Source organism: Rhinopithecus roxellana, chromosome 18, assembly GCF_007565055.1.
Source record: "Rhinopithecus roxellana isolate Shanxi Qingling chromosome 18, ASM756505v1, whole genome shotgun sequence".
Lineage (NCBI taxonomy): Eukaryota > Metazoa > Chordata > Mammalia > Primates > Cercopithecidae > Rhinopithecus > Rhinopithecus roxellana.
In genome coordinates this window covers 41518483-41536560 of record NC_044566.1, presented here as the reverse complement: position 1 = coordinate 41536560, position 18078 = coordinate 41518483, and positions in this window count along the sequence as shown.

Sequence of the window (18078 nt, the reverse complement as noted above, 5' to 3'; positions counted from 1 at the left end):
CTCCATGACAAATATTTCCTCAAAGTCAAGAAGGGGATGCAGAGATGCTGCACCTGCTTAGCTGCTGAAGCCAGTACCCAGAACAAGCTTCACTCTGGGTGGGGAGGGCGCGGCACTCCACGATCACTCCCAACACCTCCCACATCTTTAAATGTAACAGTCTCTAACAAGACTACAAGGATGTCTCTGAGAAATAATTAATACACAGTGAAAAACCTATGCCTTCAAGGCTATAGGATCCTGATTTACCAAAAAGATGATACCAAATACTTGCAGTGACATTTCCTTTCTCTCTTGATCTCATCAGATCCTGGCCTCCCTGTGAGGCCCAGTGTTCACATTCTATTCTCCATAAAGATTTCTCTGAAGAGTCCAGGTCACACGGAATTCTCTCTTCCTAAATGTTGCATTTTTTTCTTCCTAATTCATGGTAATTCTGGAGAGAAGCAACCTGGTCCTACATGTTTTCTGTGCTAAACACAGCGTAGGTGACTGATGAACACCTGGAGGTAGATTTGCGGCGTTAGCTGGGACTGCTGCTCACCCCCCTGCTCCCCAGGCTGCACTGTTGGAATAGACACTGGGCAAGTGTCCACTTTATGGGAGAGACAGCAAACATTTTAAAAGAATATTTTATAGTTCTGACAACACACATTAATTATGGTTCTGTTACTCAATGTTTACCCAGCTCTTACAAAGTAGCTAACATTATTTTCATGTCCTTTTTACAGCTGAGCCTATGGGGGCTGAGCCATCTTTGTGAATTGACTCCAGTCACATAGAGTTGCAGAGGCCAGATTTGTTGAAGAGGCTCCAACTCTAAGTTCAGTGCTTTTTGTACCACATCCCCCAGCCTCTGAAGCAGCAATGACAGAAGCAAGGAGTCTCCCCAAGGCAAGGGCTGCTTATGCATTGGCATCATTGACAAGGGAGAGAGGGCATCCATCCATGTTGCTGGTCTGGAGCTCCTGTGAGAAATGCCCTCTTATTTACAATGGGGCTGTGACACATGTAAGTCCTGGGGCCTGGGGCGAATGTCTGTACTGCCCAGGTTTATAGAAGGCCTGAAGAGCTCACCGTCACCAGTATCTATGGTTACATCCTTGAAAAACTCTGATGCTCTGGCTGGATTTGAAATTCACAGCAAGGGACATTCCAGGTCTCATGAGCTATCCAGGGCTAAATCCTACAGAGGACAGACCAAGGAGGTCTGGGCACTCTCCAGCTCCTGCTTGCTTCCTAGGATGGTCTGAAGAGCAGTTTCCCTACAGCTCATAATCCACAGCCAGACCATGGGGCAGATCATTGTTCTGTCATCTGAGCAGGATAGAGTCCCCACTGAATTGGTCTAGTTTTGTCAGAGATGAGTTGTACATATTTTCCAAGATGAGTTACACATATTTTCCAAAATTTGATTAGTCCGATCTGAATCTAGACAAAGCTTGGGATGGTAAAGGAACCAGTGGTAATGGCCTGTGTTAATTGCCTCCGTTGGATTTTTTGCTTGTGGGTGCATCCTGGCCGGCTGCAGGCAGGCTTGTCTATACCAGTATTCAGGGGCCACCTGCTAACCCCTAGGGGATCTGAGACAAATTCTACCACGTTCCTTTCCAATGCTTGAGTCTCTGGGTGGAGAACTGCTAAAAGGTAAACAGACAGATGGGAAATTGTCCTTCTGCTCTCCTGCTTCCATACCTCTGTTACCTCTAAATCTAGCTTATTCAGACTAAGAAAAAACAGCTGTGCTGTGCATCCTGGAGGCTGGAGCTCTGAGCAGGTGCATCCTGTTACCTGCCAGGAAAAGCAGGGGTCCCAGTGGCCCCCCTTCTCCCAAGAACCTCTGCCAGGAGGACTGGGCTGCCTGTAAGCCAAGCAAAGTTATATTCAAGTGAGAGTGGCAGCTTTGGGTAAAGGACTGCCTGTTTGACTTTTAAATCTTTAAACTTACAAAAATCCATGAAGCTGTTTGTTCCAGGCTCTGGTTATTTTGTTTGTGGATGACCAGCTCTGTTAACAGGAAAGGACATCTGGCTGAGAGATGAACTGTTTCCAAAACAAAGATCTGGGGTTTGAGCGTGGTGCTTTCCACCTGTAATGGGTTTGGAGCTTTTTCTAGAATTATTAGTTGAGAATGCTTGTCCAGCAGAGAATAAAGCCCACTTTTTAAAAAAAAATCAACACCTGTCTTAGTCTTTTATACACTTTCACCTCAGTGTATTTAAGATTCCAAGAGCCCGCTAAGTCATAGGGGATCCAAGATATATAGGAAATAGTTAGAAACTGCAAGAAAGAACTAAACTAAAGTGCCTTAAAATGGTTTTTGATAGTGCAGGGGACAACTTATGCTATGCTTAGTATTCTTTCATGTAAGAAAGAAGGGAAAACAAGGAAATAATCATCTGTCTGCCTAATTGTGCAAAATTAAACCTGAAGGATAAACCTGGATCTATTGAGATTGGTTACCTACAGGACATTGGTAAGGAATGAGGTGGAAAGATTAGAAAAATTGTGGAGTTGGGGAAAACGACGTTTTTCTGAGCATAACTTTTTGAACAGTTCTGGTTTGGGGGGTCACGTTAATGTTTCATATGCTTAAAACAAATAAAATATAAGATCAACAAGGATAGAGAAAACCCCTAAGATGGAATACAAACAGAAACAAATTCACAGAACAGCATTTCAACAGAACAGTTTTGAATAACATAATTACCCAGGAAAAAAATTAACCCAGTAATATTTGAATATAGTATTTACACTACTGTGTCCTCAGGCCAAAAGCAAAAAGAACTTTAAACAAATATTTTACTGCAGTTAGTAGGCTTCCTTTTCACAGCAGTGTGGGTTAGCAATTCTGAAACTATGTTCTGAACAAGTAATATGTTGTGGATAGTGGGAGCCAGGTTTTTCACTATCTGAGAACGAAGTTACAATTATGGAAAGGAGAAGACTAGAATGAACCCTGTGCCTCTGGATTAGAAAATCTAACATAATAAGACAATGAAATGTATCATGGTTTTAGATATATATATATCTAATATATTATGTATCTAATATGTTTACATATTTTATAAATTTTAGACATATAATATTATATAAAACATATGTATATATATAAAGAGAGAGATGGATGTGTGTATGTGTGTGTGTGTGGGTGGGTGTGTGTATATGACATCTATTTTCCAGCACTGTTCACTAAGAGGGCCTAAAAGCAGTGACACCCCAGTAGCAGTGGGGTTGCCTAATGTCTAGATCTTAGTTTTTAAATGCCCTTCTCCTGTAAAAGGAATCAGGGCTTGGAGAAATGGCAGATTCAAGGGCTGGGGCAGGGAAAGGATGAGATCAGCCCATAACATCTTGTTATGCAAGAAGGTAAAGAAGTGATCAAAGAATAATGGGGACATGTCAAAAGGACACAGGGGCCAGCTTAGGGAGGCTGTCACTGGCTAACTCTTGCAGAATTTGAGCATCAAAATAAATAATAAAAGGAAAGTATTACAGCCTGTTTTTAAAAAATAAGAATCACAAATCTACATTGAAATATGTAAATAAAAACAGGGGAGAGGGGGAAATTCTTCCTTACAGAAACTCAATGAATAATACAAAAGGAATAATATTTTAGAAAATTACTATTTGACTTCCATCATAAGTATCGATTCAGACAAAAATCACAAATAAATACTAACATTATGAAAGAGGGAGTTTGAGAAACGACAAGATATTTGCATAATCTGAAAGTATCTTCTCACAAGATACTAATTACAAAGGAAAAAGATAACTTTACAGTGGAGAAAGCTGGCAAATTCTAAGTAAATCAAGTGATCAAGGTTAGCCTCACTAATAATAGGACACATCAATGCAATATGCCTCCTGATATGATAAACTGGGAAGGACAAAAGATCACGTCTGTGATCTTCCTGCCAAGAAAGCATAACCTGAATTATATCATGAGGAATATCAGATAATCCTAAATTGAGGGACATTTTGCAAAATGTCTGACCAGAACTTTCCAAAGATACCAATTTTATAAAACATAAAGAGACTCAGAAACTGTTCCAAGCCAAAGAGTACTGAAGAGACATGATAACTGACATGATCCAGGATTTTCTTTTGCTCTGAAGGACATCATTGGGTCAATTAGAAAAATCTCAATAAGTTCTATAGATTAGATAATAGCACTATATCTATGTTCATTTCCTGAGTTTGATTGTTGTACTGTAGTTATTTAAGAGAACTTTTAAGGACAAAAAGGCATCACATTTGCAATATACTAACAATTTCAAGAAAAAAGTATAAATCTAGACATAAAGAGAAGGATAGACACTATATGGTAAAATGTCAACATTTGGGGAATATGGATAAAGACTACATGGGAATTCTTTGTACTATTCTTGTAAGCCTTTTGCAAGTTTGAAATTATGTCAAAGTAAAAAAGTTTCTGTTGATTGCTCTGAAAAGACCATAGAGAATTTTACATAATAAGACCATAAAGACCACGTTTATCCATGGCCAGCTGAAATACACCTGCAGCCCAGGCATCTGTAATGCTATGAATTTTGTTAGTTATAATCGGGGCATTATCAGTATATTTTTAATGTCTTTATCTTGTTAGAGACTGATACTGAAATATTTATGGATGAAATTGTGAGAAACCTGGTAATTGCTTTAAAACACTCCAGAAAAAATAAAACCAGAAAAAGAGTGGAGGAATCAAATAGATGAAGTAAGATTGGCAAAATATTGTTCATTAGTGAAGCTGGGTGGAGGGTATGTGGGCTTCTGTACACAATTCTCTCTACTTTTGTACTACTTTTAGTACAAATACTTCTTTTTTTAAATAAATAAATACTTCTTTTTAAAAAAAATACTTCTTTTTTTTAAATAAATAAATAAAAGACTTGGGGTTTTTTTGGTTGGTTGTTTTTTTTTATTTTTATTTTTTTATTTTTTAGACAGAGTCTCATTCTGTTGCCCAGGGTGGAGTGCAGTGGCGCCATCATGGCTCACGCAGCTTCAACATCCCCAGGCTCAGGTGATCCTCCTGCCTCAGCCTCCTAAGTAGCCGGGACTACAGATGTGTGCCATCATGCCTGGGTAATTTTTGTATTTTTTCAGAGATGGGGATTTTGCCATGTTACCCAGGCTGGTCTTAAACCCCTGGGCTCAAGTGATCTACCTGACTTGACCTCCCAAAGTGCTGGGATTACAGCACCCAGCCAAGACTTTTTTTCCGGAAGGAAAACAATGGTCACAAAGCTTCTATGCTTGGCTCCCCAGGTGTGGAAATTTCTAACAAGCTTTTACATTGGAATGTTGCATGAACTCAAACTTTCTGACTTAACAAGCATGGGTCTTCTTTGTCGCTGGGAAACGTTTGCTTCTTGCTGCGTTTCAGCTCAAGGTACTGGAAAGAGTAGAGTTGGCCTGTCTAGGGCACGGGGACAGAGGGAACCTGTTGAAGCCCCAGTGAGGCTGGCAGGGACAGCATAGCCACCAAAGCAGCAGCTCACTCAGGGCCAGACTTGCCAAGACCCCTGCCCGCCTCCCGTCACCCAAGTCACAGGCAACAAGAGCTATTCCTCATGGCACCCTTCCCGAGTCACCCAGCAAAACGTATGCTCTTCAACAGCAGAGGGAAGTACATGCTCTACCTTTGACAAAGTTTTCCATTGAAAAGTGGTAATTTTTCCCCCAAAGCGTTGGTATTCAAAGGATTACTCTTCAGATACCTGAAAAGAGCCATAATCTCACATACTCTTTTTCTCCAATTATATCACTAATGTCAGGCATCAGTTAATTTACGGGGAAATATTTTGGAATAGGAGAAAGAGCAGTTTAAGAGAAGGAAAGAAACATCTACCTGTGTCCATGCCATAGTTTGCAAGGAGGAAAAAGACTCTCAGTTGGGAGGGTTGGGTTTCAGAAGTAGTAGTAAGTTTATTCAGGCATAGAGAAAAAATAAACTGGAAGTCGATTAAGGCAGCTCAGAAAGTGGTGCCCCGCAGGGATGAAGCAGTTCCACTGAAGCCTGGTAGAGAAGAAGCTGCCTGATTCCCGTCAAACCTTGGAACAGAGTAATCAGCCCTACCAGGGCCACAGCAGAGGGCCAGGGGTCTATCGGGTGGTGAGGAGGGGTGAGGGATAGGGTGAGGTACCTTGCTGTGTACCCACGGGGTGTCAGGCATTTTGCTCACCTTATTTGATTTCTTCTGTAGGACAGATGAAACTCCCTGGGTTGTTGTCCTACCGACGAAATCAAATAAGGTGAGCAAAGTGTCACAGGTATCATTGCTGCACAACCAGGGGAACATTTGCCCCGGGTTACATTATCAGGAGCCGGTGTAGCCAGGGGGCTCATCCAGGTCAGTCTGATTCCAAAGCCTTTGCTCCAGACATTGTCAACTTCCCCTCCAGTCTGCAGCATGAAGCACCAGCCTTGGAATCAGCAGACCTGAATTCAGGTCTCCATTCGTGGCTGGCTGTGCAGCCTGAGTTACTTGTCCCACCCTCAGAGGAGTATGGTGCAGAGCAAATGTTACAATGCCTGACTTCAAGACTTTGTCAATTTTATGTTGTTCTTCTTTTTAAAGATGTGAGTGCAGAGAGGCTTGCTGGCATTTGCTGATAGCTAACTGTTGAAACACATTTTACTATGGGTGTCTTCGCAAGCAAAGTCTAGACGGACACAGCTGTGCCAAATGGCTGTTGTGTGTTGTTTTGAATTTTGTCACTTCAGATCACTAATAACCCACTTACACACTAAGTAGGCACTTATTCATACACAGAACAATTCCTTATGCAGTGCTCAACCTGCCATCTGGTCCCCTCCTGAATTATGCTAATTGGAAAGCACAGAGCTATGCAGTGACAGAGCGGTCTGGAAAAGTCCCAGCAATTGCTTCAAGGTAGGGAAATTGCATTCTGAAACCCACATGGAAAGCAAAGCCCTTGCTATTGGTGACTAAGCACACTTTTTCCTTTGTTAAGGGGAGGATTTTCAACTGACCAGTGTACTTTGTTAGAGAGTAAAATGTCCTTCCTGTAGCCTTCCCTTTGGCTGGGTCCTGCTCTTGCTCTCTCATACTCATGGGCGTTGTAGACATACAGAATCACCACGGGCTTCCTGGAGCTGTCCTGATTTCACATCTCATACATGTGTTCACTCGATTTTGCCTCTCAACTTCTTATTTGAAAAATGCATTCGCCATACTCATTTGCTCTTTCAGATAGATATAGGCCAATAGATGTTATGGAAATAAACAACAAGAAGAAAACACTTCTGACACTCAAAGCTAGGCAGAGAGAAACCACAGTGATGTACGTTGACTTTCGGTGAAAAGGTGATATGGGCCAGCCCACACATTGGTCTGTAGACTGGCTGCTGCCTCTACACAGGTTGGTTGGGTTGGGAATGTGACGGCAGTGGGGCAGGTATGTGATGGCATCTCACTGCTGAAGGTACTGCCACACCATTTGATGTACATGAGCACAGACAGCCACAAAAATGGACTGGGGTGATATGATATACACAGAGTATTTCTTTCTGGAGATAACAAGCTGATTCAAGTTCTTATATTAGTCCACCAGGGCCACCATGACAAAATGCCATAGATGGGGTGGCTTAAACAACAGATGTTTATTTTCTCAGAGTTCTGGAGGTCAGAAGTCTGAGATCAAGGTGATAACATGGTTACTTGGCTTGTTAGAGGGTCACCTTCTCACCATGTCCCCATGTGACAGGGAGGGGAGAGAGCCAGCGCTCTGGTATCTCTCCTGTAAGAGCTCCAATCCTATCAAGAGGGTCCCACCCTCATGAGTTCATCTCAACCTAATTATTTCCCAAAGGTTTCATTTCCAAATATGAATTTGGGGAATGGGGGCACAATTCAGTCCAGAGCAGTTCTTAGGTTAAAAGATATTTTTAGAATCTTGAAAAAGATCTGCATCTACCCTTGAGAGCATGAATTGACAAACTTTTCCTGTAAAGGGCAGATAGTAAATAGTAAATGTTTTCGGCTTTGCAGGTCATATGGTCTTTGTGCAGCTACTCAGCCCTGCCACGTAACACAAAAGCAGCCATGGATGATGTGTAAACAAAGGGGCATGGCCATGTTCCAATAAAACTTGATTTACACAAACAGGCAAAGGCCCAGATCTGGCCCTTAGTCTGTATGTAGTTTGCTGACCACTAATCAGAGAGCTGTCGCCCAGGCTGGAGTGCAGTGGCATGATCTTGGCTCACTGTAGTCTCCACCTCCCAGGTTCAAGTGATTCTCCTGCCTAAGCCTCCTGAGTACCTGGAATTACAGGGGCACGCCCCCATGCCTGGCTAAATTTTTTTTTTTTTTTTTTTTTTTTTTTTTGCATTTTTAGTAGAGACAGGGTTTTACCATGTTGCCCAGGCTGGTCTTGAACTCCTGACCTCAGGTGATCCACCCACCTCAGTCTCCCAAAGTGCTGGGATTACAGGCATGAGCCACCGCACCTAGCCCATAATTTATTTTATTTTATTTTAAGTTCTGGTAATATGTGCAGGATGTGCAGTTTTGTTGCATGCATAAATGTGTGCCATGGTGCTTTGCTGCATGGATCAACCCATCACCTAGGTATTAAGCCCAGCATGCATTAGCTAAATCTGCTAATGCTCTCCTTACCCCCGACCCCCACAACAGGCCCCAGTGTGTGTTGTTCCCTCCCTGTGTACATATAGAACATAATTTTTTACCACAGCCATTTGAAGTGAATAGCAAAGCCTGTCTCTTCTTATAAGGGACAGTATCCAGAGGTACAAAACATAGAAAGACTCCGGTCCTTCCTTCAGATTCAACATTCAGCTGGCATTTACCGAACACCCAATCTGTGCCATGCATGTTGCTAAGTGCCTTACATTTGTTATTTGATTTAATTCATTCCTTCCCACAACCCTGTAAGGTATTATTCCTTTTGCAGGAGATTAACTCTCAATGAAATTCTAGCCCAAGGTCACACAGCTGGTGTGACAGAATAGAATCCACCCTCCATTCTCATTCTGGAATAACAACGAGATGCTCTTTGGCAGAGGGCTCAGGCCAAATCAAGACTACGCGATACAGCCACTATGTCCTTCTGCTGCTGGGATCCCTTGGAATAAAATCAAGAAAAGACTAAAGGTGGGCTTAATTTCACTACCCATTCTAAGCTTTTTTGCCCTTTTATTTCCTAAGCTCTGTCAAAACTCCAGATTTTCAGCCCAAAAGCAATCACCTCTCATTACAGAATTTCCACCTAATGTTGCGTATTCTTTCTGTGGAGGGAAGATTACTAGATGCTCCTCTTAGTTAGAAGAAAGGAGGCAATTGCAAACCATTGGACTTACTTGTGGGCCTCCAGCCCTCACTGGGATCACAGTCAGCCATAAGGGCAGCACCTAGGCTTTGCCTATATGGGGTGGACATATTAGGATCAAGAGGGGATCTGTCTGTCTGGTTTGCAAAAGTATATTTAACATTGTAATCACATACTTTTTAAAAAACTAAAGTGATGCTTAAGAAAATAAAAGAGGTAATCTCTTTGGCAGGCGTGTCAAGCACGAAGGCTGAGAGGTGACCCTCTAGGGTGGCTGTGCTGCTGCCACCTGTTGAACAAGGCCATAGCTGGGGAGCAGAGCTGAGTCTAGAACCCAGGTCTCCAGGCCTGCAGCCCCTGGGAGCAGCACAGTGCTGTAAAGAGCACACACCCCGTGCTCAGACTCAAGCGCAGAAAGCTCGATGCTGTGTGCTTTTTGATAACCCGGCCCCACAGAAACCTCCCCTGGTGTCAGCTGCTGGAGAGACAAAGGGGCCTGGGAGTCCCCCCAAAACAGGCCAGACAGGATAGGGGTGAGGTTTACAGGTATCACTGACACGTCCCAGTTCCTGGGCCAGCTTCGGCCTAGAATCTCTCTGTAAGCTTCTTTGGAAAGCGGAGTTCGTTGGTGGATTCAGGGCAGAGGCCCAGCTGTGATTCTTGGGAGGCCACATGAGCCCTGTCTGCCAGATGCCTGTGTCCTCCCTCTAAGTGCTGCCGTGGTGGGAGGCTGGGAATTGGCTTTAGGAAGCATCCGGGAGGTGTTGCTGCTATTGGTGCCTGAATTCCAGGAGCTGAAGGAGCAAACGACTGCTTCACTCCTTGTGCCTTATTTCCAGCCTCAGACACAACCTTGGTTCTATCGAAAGATGCAGGTGGGAAGTGACCAGGGGCTAACATACATCTGGTTGGAAGTTGTTTTAACAACCAGTTGGGGCACCAGATTCCTCCTAGCTCTGATCACTATCACCTGCCAGGTCTTGTTGGCAGCTCTGGCCCCTTCTTGGCTCTGTGGCTCCAAGAGAGCAGCATGATGAGATGGTGGCCCAGAGTGGGCAGGGGAAGCAGGTGACCACTTGTTACCGGAGAGGACTCTGAGCACCACACACATCTAGCTTCCTTAGCCTCAATGACTTCCCCCTCCCAGCTTGGCAGAGTCTTTGGGCCTCTCCTGGATACAGATCCCTGGAAGGTCTTCTGCATTCAGGAGATGACCAGGAGCATGAGAAGAGATGTAGATGTCAGTCACATCACCCTGTGAAAGCCATGGGAAAACCCCTCGCATCTGTCAGATCCAGTTGCCTGCGAGTAAAGCTGGCACTATCTTTTTAATCATCAAAGAATTTTTCTGAAATCCAAAGGAAAGGGAAATACGCTTAATGCCTCACATGGCACAGGCACTTTACACATCACTGCTGTGCTGTGGAGAAGCTGCCTGTCCCTGTGGGCTTAGCATTAGCTAGCTGCCCTGGCGTGTTCTCAGGCACGCCTGCTGGGCTGATGACTGTGGTACCTGCCACTGACTTAAACCTATATCATTGTTTAGGTTTATTGTTCCTGAGAATGGCAAGTCAATTTGCTAGGCCCTCAGAGGCACCGTGAAACCAACTCAAAACCATGGCCCCTGCTGCCGGACCCTCTGCAGGCTGCATAAGAGCCAGCTTGAATGCTCCCAGGGACTGGGCCTAGTCAGACACTTCCAACAAGGCTATACCCGGGTTCCAGGTGCCAAGCATGAGGCCTGATGCAGCGTCTGCCTGAGAGCATCCTTAAATGCCATCTCACACTCTCACAGTGACCGAAGGCAGCACCGCCTGTGAGGAACGGGTAAAGGAAGTTCAATGGGAATGGAAAAAGGGACTTCATCAAAGATCCTGGAAGTACAGAGTGGGGCTTCCGCTTCCTGCATAGATCCCTGGAGCCTGGGATGTTGGAGGCTGCCTGCCCCTCCCTCCCCTCAGGCCTGCCCTGGCTCACTGTGGACTCGGTGCTGGTAAGAAGGAAGGATAAAGACAGGGAGCGTATACTGAGTTAAATAGTGTGCCCCCAAATTGATGTCCACCCAGAACCTCAGACTGTGACCTTATTTGAAAAGAGAGCAGATGTAGCTAGTTAAAATAAGTTAAGGACATAAGGGATTAGGGTGGGCCCTAAATCCAATGGCTGCTGTCCACTTGAGAAGGCCACGTGAACACACAGGGAGGAAGGCCTGTGGAGATGGGGACAGAGATTGGAGAGATATGTCTACAGGCTAAGGGGTGCCAGCAACTGCCAGAAGCTGGGAGAGAAGCAAGAGACAAGTTCTTCCTAGAACCTCCAGGGGAATGAACCCAGCCAACACCTTAACTTTACACTTCTGGCCTCTAGAACTGGGAGAGAATTGATGTTTGTTGTTTGAAGCAACCTGGTTGTTGGTACTTTGTTACAGCAGCCCAGGAAACACAAAGGGGAGGGAGGGAAGAAAGAAGAAAGGGAAAGAGGGAGGGAGGGAGGGAGGGAGGGAATGTTTTTTGAGAGCCTATTATATGCCAGGTACCACATACAATATTTTTACATACATTTTCTCATTTAATCCTCCAAATAACTCTGAAGAGTAGATCTTGTTCAACAGATGAGAAAACTATGACTGTTTAGGTCATTTGTCTCTGGTCATTAAACTAGAACGAGGCAGAACTAATTTATTTTTTCTTTCTATTTGTTGTTGTTGTTGTTGTTGTTGTTGTTGTTGTTGTTCTGTACCTTTTCCCCTCATGGCCTCAGGGCCTGGGGAGTGAGCAGATTAACAAGATAAAAAAAATCCATGCTAATACATCCATGGGAAAAACCATCCTGGGAGGACATGTATGTTGTCAGTAGGACCATCCACACATAGTCCCCCTCCTATGACCCTGTCAATGGCATTTTCATGTCCAAGCAGATGGGAAAATATGCGATGGAGAGCAGACAGGGGAAGGGCCCTCAGCACGCTGCAGAGCACCCCACATCCATTTCCAGGTAAGCATGAGTGTGGGTGGCATACGTGGATTCTCCATGTTGTTCCTCCTGACAACCAGAGGTAATCATAGCAGACCTATTCTAAAGTCATTAGCACACCTCTAAAGCCAACATCAAAGCCAAACATGATGGTAGTGGTGCAGACGGTGGTGCTCATCATTTTTGTCTGTAAGAAGCCCAAGGTCACTCAAATGGAAAGGGTCATGCCTGAGCCCTGTACTGGGTTAAATAGTGCCCTCCAAAATTCATGTCTACCAGGAACTTGTGAATGTGACATTGTTTGGAAATTGGGTAATCAAGTTAAAATGATGTCATTTAGGATGGACCCTAAATCCAATATGCCTGATGTCCTAATGAGAAGAAGGAAATTTAGACACAGAGACACAAATACAGGGAGAAGACAGCCACGTGAAGACAGAAGCAGAGATTGGAGTTATGCTGCCACTAGCCCAGGAAAGCTTGGGGCCACCCGAAGTTGGAAGAGGGAAAGAAGAATTTTTCCTAAGAGCCTTCAGAGAGAATATGGCCCTGCCAGCAACCTGATTTTGGACTTCTGGTCCCCTGAATCACAAGAAAATGAATTTCTGTAGTTTTAAGCCACCCAGGTTATGATACAATCGATCCTCATTATTTGAGGATTTCATATTCACAAATTTGGCTACTTATTTATCTGTAGCCCCAACATCAATACTCACAGAGCTGTCAAGGTCATTCACAGACATAGAATTTCCACTGGCCAACATGAATGCTTCTAGCCAAGGCAGAACAAGGCTGTGCTCTATGTTCTTATTTTAGTTCGAACTATAACCAAGTGTCCTTGTTGCAGTCTATTTAGTGTCATGTTTTTCACATTTTTCTGCTTTTTGTTAGTGATTTTGCTGTTTAGAATGACCCCAACGTGTAGGCTGAAGTGCCTTCTAGTGTCCCTAAGCACAAGAAGACTGTCACATCCTTCCAGAGAACAGGCAGTGTTAGATTAGCCTCCTTCAAGCATGACTTACAGTACTGTTGGCCAGCACTTCAATGTGAATCAATCAGCTATGTATATTAAATATATATTTTTTTCACAGAAGCACATATGAAACAAAGTTATGCATTAGACTTTCAGGAAACTAACCCGGTATTTCCCCTGGGAACAACAGTTCAGTATTCACTAATTCAGCATTGCGGCAGCTTTATAGACTATAACCACGGCAAAAATGAGAATCAACTGGGTTGTGTTACAGCAGCTCTAAGAAAGCAAAACAAATTCTTTCATACTTACCCAGAATGTTTCAGGCCTCTTGGATGAGCTTAATGGTGATGATGTCATCATACACTGTGTAGGTCATGAAGGCATCTTGTACTTCTGCAGAAGTTCTGGAAGATAAATCGAGGTGCAATGAATGCTCATCAGCTGAAGCTTTCCCCCAGGAATATATCCACTGACCCAGCAAGATATACATAGCAATAACCTTCTTGATCATAAGGAATGTGAGACATTGGAGTGTTTGGGTGTCAGCTCCTCCAAGAAGCCTTCCCTGGACCTCAGTTTGAGCCTGGAGATCCCTTCTCAAGTACCCAGGATAGGCTATGCACTTCCTCAACTTATGTAAAGATTGTTGGCCTTACCCACTAGCCTGGTAAGCATTGTGACTTATTTTTATCTTTGAACCCCCAGCAAGTGGCACTGTACTGAGCACATGTTCAGAACTTAATATATGGTAGTAAACTGGAACCCAGTGGTCACAGAGTCTTGTTCTCTGGATGGTAGAGCGGCTGCTTGAGTTTCTCACTGTTTTGCAGTGTAGTTGGCAATGTTGCAGGAGTTATTGATGGACTTTAGTCTTCAACAGCTAGCCAAGCCTGCTGAAAAGAGGCTTAGCCTGGGAGTCTGAGACTTGCACCCTTGGTTTGGCCCTTATGTGAGTCATCAAACTGTAACTGGCAATTGAGTTAACAAATGGGGAAGGAGGTTGGTCAGGGAATGTGTCTCTAAGAAAGGGAGATTTTGCTGAGACTGAAGGATGGGAAGGCAAAGAAGAGCCTTCTGGACAGAGAGAATAGGCTCCTAGGCAGCAGAGAGCATGCTTGGAGAACAGAGAGGGGTCAGAGCATTCAAGCTTATCCAGAACACACCATAGAATCTTGGCATTGCAAGAAGTGTGGAATATTCTACATGTCCGATTTTCTAAATGTCCAATTTCTTACTACATGCTATTTCTGACAGCTGGTTTTCCAGTTTCTTCTTGAATGCTTCCAGTGACAACAAGCTCATTCCTTTGCAAGACAGCACATTCCACTTACCAACTGCTCTCTTTGATGGAAACGTCTTTTTTTTTGTTTGTTTGTTTTGTTTTGTTTTGTTTTGAGACGGAGTCTTGCTCTGTAGCCCGGGCTGGAGTGCAGTGGCCGGATCTCAGCTCACTGCAAGCTCCGCCTCCCGGGTTTACGCCATTCTCCTGCCTCAGCCTCCCGAGTAGCTGGGACTACAGGTGCCCGCCACCTCGCCTGGCTAGTTTTTTTTGTATTTTTAGTAGAGACGGGGTTTCACCGTGTTAGCCAGGATGGTCTCGATCTCCTGACCTCGTGATCCGCCCGTCTCGGCCTCCCAAAGTGCTGGGATTACAGGCTTGAGCCACCACGCCCGGCCGGAAACGTCTTTCTTATGTTCAACTGAAACCCCCTTCTGGGCCCTCATAATAACTCCTATTTGTTGAGCTTTTGGCCCAAGAGATGACCAATTTATTACTTATCATTCCTCGTACTATTGAGAAGGCTGATGCTCAGAGGGATTAAATGTCTTGCTATGGTCACCAGTTGACCATAGAAGGATCTGGGCTCTGGACTTCAAAGCCCACATCACTCCTGTACTGTGCTGCTGGGAATTTACTCACTGCCCTTAGTTCTACCCTTTAGGAAAATGCAGACTGGGCTGGTCCCTCCTCTTAATGCCTAACCTTCTAATGTTTCAGGATCCTTATTCACCTCTAAATTTAATTATCTCTTTATCATCTTTCTGGACTTCATCTTCCACTCAGTAAAATGTGGCAATTATTATTACCTGCCGTTCCTATCTGCCAGGAGTGTTGGTAAGGATAAAACAGGACAACAAATGTGAAAGAGCTTGAGGAAAATGAGAACCACCATGCAAATCCAAGGGGAGCTGTGATGACAAGGAGAACAAAGGGGCTGCGTGGTGAGTGGGAGGTGACCAGGGCTGGGGTTTAGGAGACGTTGGTTCCAAGCTTATGCCTTACACAAATAAGCTCTGAGGGAAAATCACTTCCCTCTCTGGGCGTTGATTTCTTTATCTGTAAAATAAGGGAGATACTGGGCAAAATTCGTGTTTCTCAACCTTTTTTAACCTCTGCAACACACGCATCCACTAGGGATTCTCAGACATCCCCAGAAACACTTGCGCACGCACTTAAGGATCCTGGACTAGAAGCTGCTTGAATTCTCCTTTGCCTGTAAGAGTTCCAGTTTTGGCCCATGCCTATACAGTGCTTCCTAAGCATCTTCGGAGGCAGCTGTTCAGAGAACCGGCTGTAGGCCTGCTCAGGCGAGGAGCACTGTACACCACCACTGCTGCCTAAGTGGGGTACTCTCCACCACGTTGGAGTTGCCTCTTACTCGCCCCCACGGGCTCACAAGTCTCAGTGAAAACATGTGCCCTCCTTCTGCGCCTATAAGCAAAACAGAAACACGTGGACAAGACCCCGATTTCAACTTGACACATTGTCATAATGTGTTCTGAAGACCTTAGAAAGGGTTAAGTGACCTCCAGGACTGTCAGAAATGTAACAAACTCCATGGCGCTCCCCAGCCCTCTCATAGGACCACCCATTAACCCATCTCTGGATCTGGCAGCCTGTTCTTTCCTGTAGGCTGCACTGATCATATTTTTGTGTCAAATATTTATTTGGGTTTGTATATATGTTGCACGTTGCTGGGATGCCAGACGTGCCCAGACTGTTATGATTATACAGGGATTTTCAGCCTTGTTTATTGATCTCCACAATCCTGCATATAACATTTCCCACAGAGCCAGTGCACACTTGCATATGTAGTCATTCAAGCTGCTTTAATAAAACAGTCTGTTCACCAAGAATTTTTTAAAAATAAATAAACCAATTGATATCTTCCAATGAGATGACAAAGCCTCTCGTGTGCAGAGGGGAAAGAGAGAAAAATGACTATTGGAAAGTGTTTTGAAGAGATTGAGAGTTGAAGATGCAACAAATGTAGGAAATGAAGTAAGAGTTAGATGTTTCCAGCTCGCACAAAGAGGAGCACCTGTCATGGAACATGAAAAATGTCAGCCACATAGGTGCTTGTATGCATCCATGTGCGGAAGACTGAGGAATCAGTGTTTAATTGGCACCAGCAGGCATTCAATACATGTTCCTCTTTAGTTAGTTCCAACTAGCGATACCCAAAATATCTGAGCAGAAAATCAGGGCCAGGCTGCCTATAGCAGAGCAACTCACAGAGCAAAATAAATACACAGATTCCTAAGCCCCAGGAGGTGGTGTCTGAAAATCCATATTTTTTTAACCACTTGCCTCAGATGACTGTCCAGGTTTAATAACCACTGCACAGAAACACTTTCTAGGATTCAGTCTGGCAAGGCAACAGGTTACAAATGATACATTTTAGGTGGTTCAACCTTACTAAACTGATGTAATGGTTTTTCAGAGTCCAGGGTGAGTTATAAAGCCCATAGGAAAAATGAACAGCACTTTGTAGCAAGTTTCAGGCCAAGAGAATGGGATCAATTTAAGCCATAGGAACTCATTTTTCAGCAGCTCTCTTAATGGTAGGTGGGGAATTCATATAACAAACTTGCCTGTCACTGTGTGACTCAAGGGGTACTTGGGAAAGACAGGCCCAGAAAGGCAAAAGATTTGTGCTGGTGTCACTACCATCTGGTATTTAGAAAAAGCACCAGACTGTCTTTCTAGCCTGTCCTCCAGCTGGCCTGTCTGGCTCCCCACAGCTTTCTTAATAAAATCCAGACTTCTTAGGTGGACATACCCAGCCTCCGTGACCCAGCCCCTGCACCCAGTCCTCACCTCCAGCCATTTCTCCCATACATTCATTCCTCCAGCTTCTCAAGCTCCTCTCTTCCCTGACTTCCCACAGGCTCTGCTCCACTGGAAAAGCTCTCACTTCCCCTGATCTGGCTAACTTGATTCTTCCTTCCGAACTCAGTGTCGGAATCCCAATTCTGGACATTCTCAGCCACTTGCAGATCCGGGCATCCCTGCTCTGAGCCCCCGTGGCTCTCTGTATCACCTGTCTTCGGGCTAACTGTGCATGGAATTGATTCGCCCATCTGCACGCTTCCTAGACTACCAAGTGGAAGGATCGCAACAATGTCATTTGATTTAACATCTTCAATACCTAGCCCTGTACCTGGCACACAACAGGTACTCAATAAATAATTGTAAGATAATTTAGGTGAGAGACCTAACTTGGCAGAGGCTCACAGACTCTGTGTGTCGGGAGGAGACCTAGGAGTTAACCCTGGCTCTACCACCATCTAGCTGGATGACTTGGAGCCAATCTCACTGTGCCTCCATTTCTTCATTTTTACAATGTTAGTATTCAATTAGGTCATTGTTGTCATGAAGACTGTCATGTCTGGTCCTCCCCTTCTCTCCCTCAGCCACCAATGATGTCTCCTTCTTTGACCTCTGATTCACTTAGAAGGACGCTTAAGACATTTAAGCCGGCAGTTCTCAAAGTATGACCCATGGAACCCTAAGGTGCAAAAAC